This window comes from Heloderma suspectum, chromosome 4 (assembly GCF_057233095.1).
Source record: "Heloderma suspectum isolate Gila_16-S chromosome 4, 16-S_ref, whole genome shotgun sequence".
NCBI classification, from domain to species: Eukaryota; Metazoa; Chordata; class Lepidosauria; order Squamata; family Helodermatidae; genus Heloderma; species Heloderma suspectum.
In genome coordinates this window covers 139,935,001-139,943,794 of record NC_139461.1, presented here as the reverse complement: position 1 = coordinate 139,943,794, position 8,794 = coordinate 139,935,001, and the positions used below count along the sequence as shown (strand labels likewise).

Genomic DNA, 8,794 nt, shown 5'->3' with positions numbered 1-8,794 from the left:
GCATAGTAAAAGTACTATTTTGCAGTGTTCCCAACTTCCTTTAAATCTGTTTTAAATGTTTAAGGTCTGTGTAGTGACCAGCTTCTAACCCCATTTTATTGAGAGAAAAAACTAGTGTTTTTAAACCTAGCAAGCAAATTCCTGATTTCAGAAGGCTCAATCTCTTCTGTTCCCCATGTGTTTTCTCAGACACAATGTCCCCCCACACAGGAGACAGATGGTTTCCCTCCTGCATGTTCTCTGAACTGAATCAAGTAGCTAGAATTTTACTGTTGGACTAACACCAAAGGACAACTATTATCACCCATATTCCTAAGAAACTCTCACACTACCAAATGTGAGAGAAACTGATCCAGTTTCCACCCATTGAAATTGGGAATCTGCAGAACTATTTAGAAAACTTCTTTCACTGCCTAAAAAGATAATCCATTTACATCCTACATGGATGGCTTTAGCGCACGTATGGGAAACTTCTGAGGCATCGGGGGCCAATTTCTGTCCATGGAACCCACTGGGGGCCACGACCACCCCCACACGGAAATCGCCAGCACTTAATTTCTGCTAGATTTTGGCAGTAATTCAGCCATGAGAAAAATCTAGAGCTTTGCTTTGCGCAAATGGCCTCTCAAAATTCTCCACCTTATTTGTGGACAAAGAAACTGAAGGAACAATTTCACCAAATTTCTCCAGGGAGAGGAGAAAGTGTCAACCGTTTCTCACAGGAAGGGCTTCACCATAGGAAGGAGCTACATCACAGCATCTTTTTTTGTAAATGTTGTTGTTTCTTTGTGCTGCCACTGAAAGTGGCAACAGCATCATCCGTGTTAGGCTGCCCCCCCCCATTTTACATCCACTATGCAGGTGAGGGGGGGCAGTGTTGTGTTTAGCTCCAGGGGAGAGGTGGAGCTAGTGCTGATCCAAAATCTGTCCTCCAATTTCCTGAAAGTTTTCTTCCCCCTGGAAGAGGCTTCGATTGTTCTGCTTCATACCCATGATGTTTTATAATGTATTTTGTGATATTTTTGAGCTTACCTAACCATTGTGAAGCGGCCGAGGGCGTTTTGTTGGTGTTTTCTTTGTCTTACACATTTCTCCATTGCTCTGCAGCCTCCCAGCCTGCCTGTGCTTCCTGAAACAGCCCTATGGGAGGATGTCATTCCCTGGGCTTTAATTGAAGTGTGAGAAGCCAAGGATGCTACAGGCTGCCAGAGAGATGATTGTGCAATGAAAGACAGGATGCTAGCACACACTCTTTGGTCACCACCTACATAAGGTAAGCCCCCCCCCCAATCCAACCCATGATAATTTATCTGAAATATTCTTCACCATTTAATTACTTTTCAAAACAGTTTCTTTTCTATCAGATTGAATGAGAAGGGTCGAAAAAAAAATGTGGGAGACATTTTTGGCACAGCAGTAATTTCCACTAAGTTTAACCAAATGCCTTAGCAGAGGATTCAAACACGTCTCATGTCCTATGGATGAAAATGAGCAAGAGCTCCATTTAGGGAGGGGGACATTGCTCCACTCTGTGCTTCAGACCACATGTACTACTCCTTAGGAGAGCTTAAGTCTTGAATATATCCAAGAACAAATGTTTAAACCTTACAGTAACTTAGAATTGGCGTCACTGGAAGCCAGAGGTGGTTGTTATTTGGAACTGAGGATCAAAGAGAAGGCAAAACAGCCAAGAGAGATTGTTTAGAAGTTGCACGTATCAAACCATTTAAAAATGGCTCCTACTTATGTGAGTTTGAAGGACAGACAGCTTCCATCCTTATGCAATTAATTGAATACAAAGGAACAGAAGGAGTAGCGCCACTTGTTAAAATGTCTGTCAACCAGGCATTGGGCTGGAGACAAGGAATTCGCAGAAAAACCTCACGCCAATTTCTTCCTCTTTTCTCTCTAAATCAGTTTCTTTATGCAGACGCCTTTCTATTTCCCCCTCATATTTTAATTGCTTCCATTCTACAGCTGGTATCAAGATACTGACAATAGATCACTTGTGTTAGCAACATTTTTAAAAAGAGAGAATAAAGTCAGTGGGTTATCTATACCAGCATATCAAAGCCAACAACATAGGAGAAGTGAGGTGCAGGGGGAAGACATAACCAATACATCCTGCTTCCAAGTTAGGCTGGCAGACTGGATTGACTTGTCTAGGCTGTTCACGCTTTATGCCGTAAATATACGACTGGGAAGAACATTATTCCTTTAATGGTGTTCTGGTATAGAAGAATGGCCTTAGATCATGTTTATTCACTGACTGAAGCATTTATATGTCTGATAACCATGTTTCGTAGGTTAGAGGCCTTTGCGCTCTTTCGTATAGAGCGTCATTCTCCCTTTATGTGATTATATCTATCAAATGCCTCAGTCGGTCTAAGCAACACCAGAAAGCCCCCCACCCCCACCCCATGTATCAGTTGGATGCTATAACTTGGCAACTTGCTAATTAGAACAGTGTGTAATTTTTTTCATAAAAGAAGCAAATGTATTCCTCATAACTCTGCTCCAGAGGTTTAGCTGAATACGAAAACTTTATGTGAACTTAGTGTGTGTGTGTGTGTGTGTGTGTGTCAGGGGGAAGTTAGCTACTTCACATATAGGACTGAATAGCAAGCATGGCCAATAGCCACAGTTTGGTGGCCACTTTCAAAAGCGTTGCCAGATCTGTAAAGTCTCCGGGGGGGGGGGGCACACTGGGAGATGAAGGTGATGGCTGATGGACAGCAGTGGACCCTGGTGGCATTTGGCCAAGACAGGAGGTGGCGGTTGGCAGAAACTAGCTGGGCTCGGTAGTTCAGGGGTGGAGCCTGACAGTCATGAAAACAGAGGGAATAGCAAAATCTCTCATCAAGAGGGCCAGAAACTAGCCTGATCCTTAGATATCTGGCCCCTCATCCTGGGAATTTCCTCCTCCTAAAATTCTGGAACTCAAAGCCCTACCTGGGAGATTTTAATACTAATGTAGAATCCAGGTGTGGGACAGATCTCTTCTGTTGCTTGCTGAAAGAGGACTTGGTTACAATGCAGTTGCAATGCACTCACCAGCTAAGCCAGAATATGGACTTGAGTTCCAGCAAAGCAACAGGAAGCTCCCTAAATCAATATGCTGGAGGCTTAACTGCAGAGTTCATTAGAGCTCTAAAAAGGTGTGTATGTGCGGGGGTTGGGGAGATTTGGGGAAAGTTTTAAAACAGTGAAACAAATTACAGTTTATATTAGCTAACAATGTGTTATCATAAACCCTTGCCACAAATTTCATGATAGTTTACCATTACATAATCTATTTTATAACACACATCTGGCATACTGTATTCCTGTTCAGATCACTTTAATTAAACCAGCCACTGAGCTCCTGTATAAAACAATGGAAGTGGTGAAGTGCTGCTAAACAGCAGCAGCGACAACTTCATGAATAGCCCAGTATGTGAAAGCAGCCGTTCCGCTGATTGCTGAAGCCGTTTCCTCTTGTTAACACCACACACAGGAGGAGGCATGCAGCCAGTTATGTCCTCTGAAAGCAAAGGCCACTTCATCTAAAAACTAGGGGAAATTCGAAAATTCTGCCACAGACTCCAGTGAGGCCAGAGAATCCGGCCCCCTGGAGTCTGTGGCGGAATGGAGCAATCCCCCCTGCCACCCCACGAAACCTCCCCGGGGCAGACCCTACTTTGTGACAGCCATCCGCTGCCCTCGCCTGCGGGTGCGAATGGCAGCCCCAGTCTGCGGCCTCCATTGCCCTTGCTACGTTAGCCGTGATAGGCTACATAAGTATTTACGTAGCCTATCATGGCAAAGAGCAGGGATGCAAATGGCGGCTGCTACACCATTTGCATCCCTGCTCTTTTCATGATAGGCTACGTGTATATATATATATATGTAGCCTATCATGGCTAACACAGGGACGCAAATGGCATAGCGGCCGCCATTTGCGTCCCTGCGTTAGCCGTGATAGGCTATGTATATATGTACGTAGCCTATCACAGAATGAGCAGGAACACAAATGGCATCTGCTACGCCATTTGCGTCCCTGCTCTTTGCCGTGATAAGCTACATAAATATATACGTAGCCTATCATAGCCTAACGTAGGGATGCAAATGGGGACTGCTATGCCGGCCGCCATTTGCAGCTGCAGCAGCCCGGCAGCGGATGGCAGTCCGGCTGCGGATGGGACCAGCCGGTGGCTCTGCGGACTCGCCGCGGAGCAGAGCTGGCTGGGCAGGATTCCAGGGGAAGGGATGGATCGCCTCCCCCCCCGCCACTGTGGATGCCCCTGAACAGAGCCAGATAAGGGATTCGTACATCCCTACTAAAAACACAGACAGATGATTGATCAACGATAAAAGATAGCATGTTGAAGGCATTTGTAGGGTTGCTGTCTTGCCTGGCTAGATCATCAGACCAAAAGTCCAGCTAGTTCAGCACCCTGTTTCCATCAATGGCTAGTGTGCAGGAAGAAGATAGTGGCCACAGTCCACCTCAGCTGTTTGTCATAAGAACATAAGAAGAGCCATGCTGGATCAGACCACGGGTCCATCCATTCCAGCATTCTGTCCGCACAGTGGCCTGGCCAACCAGCTGCCCACAGGAAACCCACAAGCAGGACACGAGTACAACAGCACCCTCCCACCCATGTTCCCCAGCAACTGGTGTACACAGGCATACTGCCTCTCATACTGGATAGCCATCAGGACTAGTAGCCATTGCTAGCCTTCTCCTCCAGGAATTTCTCTAACCCCCTTTTACAGCCAACCAAATTGGAGGCCATCACTACATCTTGTGGTAGCGAATTCCATAGTTTGACTATGCGCTGTGTGAGGAAGTTCCTCCTTTTATCTGTCCTGAATCTCCCGCCGATCAGCTTCTGGGGATGGCCCCAGGTTCTATTATTATGAGAGAGGGAGAAAAATGTCTCCCTACCCACTTTCTCCACACCAGCAACTGGAATTCAGAGGTGGGCCCCTTTCTTGCAGCTGTATACCAATACCCTAGGTTATCCACCAGGATCGTTTGTGTTTTGCTTCTGGTGTAGTTGGTCTTTTCACCTTGCATTAATTGGAGTTCTTGGCATGAACCTTTAATGAAACTCAGTAAATATGGGGTTGAATCTGGACTTAGTCATATTTAGAGTAGATGCATTGCAATCAACACTCCCTAAGCCAAATCCCATGGTTCTTTTGTATCTCCCCCCACCCCCAGTATGCAAAATAGAGCCCTCCTGAAGCAGGATTGCAAGAAATATAATTCTTTCTCTAAATGGTTACTACACAGATTGTTGCTTCTTTCAGTGGCTTACACTGATTACTCCCCACAGCTGTCCATTTCGGAGAGTCCTGCATAATGTTTTAAAAGTTTGAGACATTCCTCCATTATCTGATTCATCTGAGATATGTGCTTCAATTGTCTAACAAAAGAAGAATATGCAGCACGTGTGTGTGTGTGTGTGTGTGTGTGTGTTAGAAAATGCTGGCAAACCAGAGCCTCCTAAGTACATATGCACATCAGAGCCACATGGAAGCTTGTTTCCCGTGGTACAATCCTGCAGTATATGTGTGAACACTGCAACTATGTGGCCAGGCCTGATCACGTGGGTCACAAGCAGTTTTCTCCCTCCCAGAGGGGTGCTGACTGACTGGGAAAGGCCAATGTGATTGGCCCTGCCCACAAGTTTAGAGTATGCCCACACATGTTAATACCACATCAGAGAATTTCATGGTGAAGCAGCTCCATGTATGCGCAAAACGGGTCTACACCAGTGGAGGCTGGTGGCTCCTATTTTGGTGGGGCTGTAAATCCTTTCCAGGTTTCAGTGGAACCAGTGAGAATTCTAAAGGAGCTATCCAAAGTTCTGAACCTATTTTGGGGATAGGGTTGGGGATGGCTTTTCAGCCCCACCAAAACTGGAGCCACCAGCCACCAATGGTCTACAGTATTGCCAGTTAAAAACAATCTTGCAGAAGGTTTGAGATCTTCTGGGAGGTGATATTTCAAAAAGGGAAAGATCAAATTTAGCAAGTGGCACTAGGCTAGTAATAATTTCTGAATAAATTTCTGCCAAGGCTGAGCAGTTGCTGCTTCTCATGCATTCGGGACGATATTGGGGCTATCGATATTACGATTACCCAAAATAGCATTAGTCTAGTCACAAATGGAAGGGAAATCCTTCTTAGTTGCACAAATTAATTTTCACTGTGAAAACTCATATAAAGAGGCTCCCAGAAGGCTGTCGAAATCTTGCAGATCACAGCAGAAATAAAATATAGAAATGCGATTTAGGTCAGTGAGATCCTGGCAGCCTTACTCCTGGAAGTCTTATTTCACTGGCATAAGGCTGCCTTCCCCAACCTGGTGCCCTCCAGATGTGTCAGAGCACTACTCCCATCAATCCCAGCCAGGCAGCATGGCCAGTGATAGGAGTTGTAATCCAACACCTCTGGAGGGCACCAGGTTGGAAAGGCTGATGTGAACACTCAATAGATACCCCATCAAAAAAAGAAGAAGGTTGTGGTGGTAAAAAAATGTTAGAGACAGTAGTTCCAAAGGGCAGGGGTCAATTTAAACTTATTTATTTGTTTGTTTGTTTATTATTTCATTTCTATACCGCCCAATAGCCGAAGCTCTCCAGGTGGTTCACAAAAATTAAAACCACAAAGTGCAGCATGAAACAGTATAAAATATGAAAGCTTTAAACCACAAAATAACAGTACAACCAGAATAAAACTTAGCAGCAATGCAGAGATTTAAAATACAGATTTAGAACACCAGAGCTAAAAGACTAGGAAGCTAAAATGCTAAAATACTGGGAGAAGAAAAAGGTCTTCACCTGGAATCGGAAGAAGTACAATGTAAGTGCCAGGCAAACCTCTCTAGGGAGCTCATTCCACAGCTGTGGTGCCACAGCTGAAAAGGCCCTCTTCCTGGTCGCCACCACCTGCCTAGGGATGTACGAAAGTCACTTGCCTTTTCAATGGGGTGATTCGCAGTGGGGGGAAAGCACTCTGCACCTCCCCCCGAAATCCTAACCCAGCTGGCTCAGCTCCACGGAGATTCTGCGGAGCCGCCGGCTGGGGCTGCCTGCAGCCGGACATCCAGCCGCTGGGCAGCCTGCAGCCAAAAAAAACACACCAGCAAGTAGTGGGCGCCATTTGCGTTCCTTTTTTTTTTGCCGTAATAGCTTACGTAAATATTTATGTAGGCTAAAACAGCGAAAAAAAGGGAATGCAAACGGTGGCTGCCGTAGCCACCGCCATTTCCGTACGCTGTTTTTTTTTTTTTTTTTAGCTTGCCGTGATAGGCTATGTAAATAGTTACGTAGCCTATCACGGCATCCCTCTGTTAGCCGTGATAGGCTACGTAATTATTTATGTAGCCTATCACAGCTATGATGAGGAAGTGAATGGTGGCCGCAACGCAGCCGCCATTCGCAAGTCAGCGTGGATGGCAGCAGGTAAATGCTCTGTTTCGCGCGACTTTCGTGGGGTGGGGGGGCGCGGGCTTCGGACCGCCACGGATTTTGAGGGGCCGAATGCACTGGCATTCGGCCTCACCAAGACTGGTGGCGGAATTCTCTGACATCCCTACACCTGTCTCACTTCCTTTGGCAGGGTTTTCCAGAGAAGGACCTGAAGATGATCTCAGGGTCCGGGCAGGCACATATGGGAGGAGGCGATCCTTCAGATAACCTGGCCCCAAGCTGTTAAGGGCTTTGAATGTTAATATCAGCACTTTGAATTAGGCCTGGAAATGGACTGGCAGCCATTGCAACTGGAAACGTAGTGGCATAATGTGATCTCATTGGCCAGTCCCTGTTAACTAGGTATGGATGAAAGTCCCTTACTTGGTCCCGCAGCTTGCTTCACGGTGGGGGGGAGGTGTGCTGTCCCTCCCCCCCGAAATTCTGGGGGGGGAAGCGCCCCATCCCTCCGGCCGAAGTTCTGGCCAGGGGAGAGGCGCCCCATCCCTCTGGCCGCGAAACCTCTTCTCCTGCCGGGACGCAAATGGCGGCGGCCGTAGCCACCGCCGTTTGCGTCCCTGCAGTCAGCCGTGATAGGCTACGTAAATGTTTACGTAGCCTATCACGGCTGACTTTGGAAAAAAAAAAAGCTCGTATGCAAATGGGGGTGCCCATGGAGGCCGCCATTTGCGTTCCTTATTTGGGCACGTGTAGTCTACGTAGACATTTATGAAGACTACGGCAAAAATAAGGGCAACGCAAATAGCGTTGCCCTTATTTTTGCCATAGTCTACGTAAATGTTTACGAAGACTACACATGCCCAAATAAGGAATGCAAATGCCACCATTTGCGTACGCGCTTTCCCTCCCCCCCCAAAGTCAGCCGTGATAGGCTACGTAAACATTTACGTAGCCTATCACGGTGGTTTTTGAAAATCTAGCCGTGATAGGCTACGTAAATCTTTACGTAGCCTATCATGTTTGTTGTTGTTGTTGTTGTTTTACTTGGAAATGGCGGCGGCGGCAGCTGGTCAGAAGACCGGCCGCTACCGCCGAACCACCGCCGGGAGCCGCCGCCGCCAGGGACATTCAACCAAGGTAAGTCCCATCCCGGGGGGGTGGCGGACCGTTTCTCCACCAATTTCGGGGGGCCGAATGCGTTGGTGTTCGGCCTCCCGGAGATTCGTGGAGAAATTCTCCGACATCCCTACTGTTAACAATCTCACTGCCCTATTTTGGACTAGCTGAAGTTTCTGGACCATTTTCAAAGGTAGCCCCATGTATAACGCATTGCAGTAATCCAGCGAAAGGTTATCAGAACATGGATAACT

The 8,794-nt window shown here is 46.8% G+C and overlaps 1 long non-coding RNA gene across 3 annotated transcripts in view; it reads left to right on the top strand.

Annotated features, from left to right (window-relative positions):
- Positions 1 to 1,107: 1,107 nt before the first annotated feature.
- Positions 1,108 to 8,794, top strand: part of LOC146347454 (uncharacterized) — a 156,002-nt gene continuing 148,315 nt past the window's right edge. For all 3 annotated transcript variants that reach the window (XR_014789880.1, XR_014789881.1, XR_014789879.1), the window contains exon 1: positions 1,108 to 1,273. This is a non-coding gene — a long non-coding RNA (uncharacterized LOC146347454). The remainder of the gene's footprint in view (positions 1,274 to 8,794) is intronic.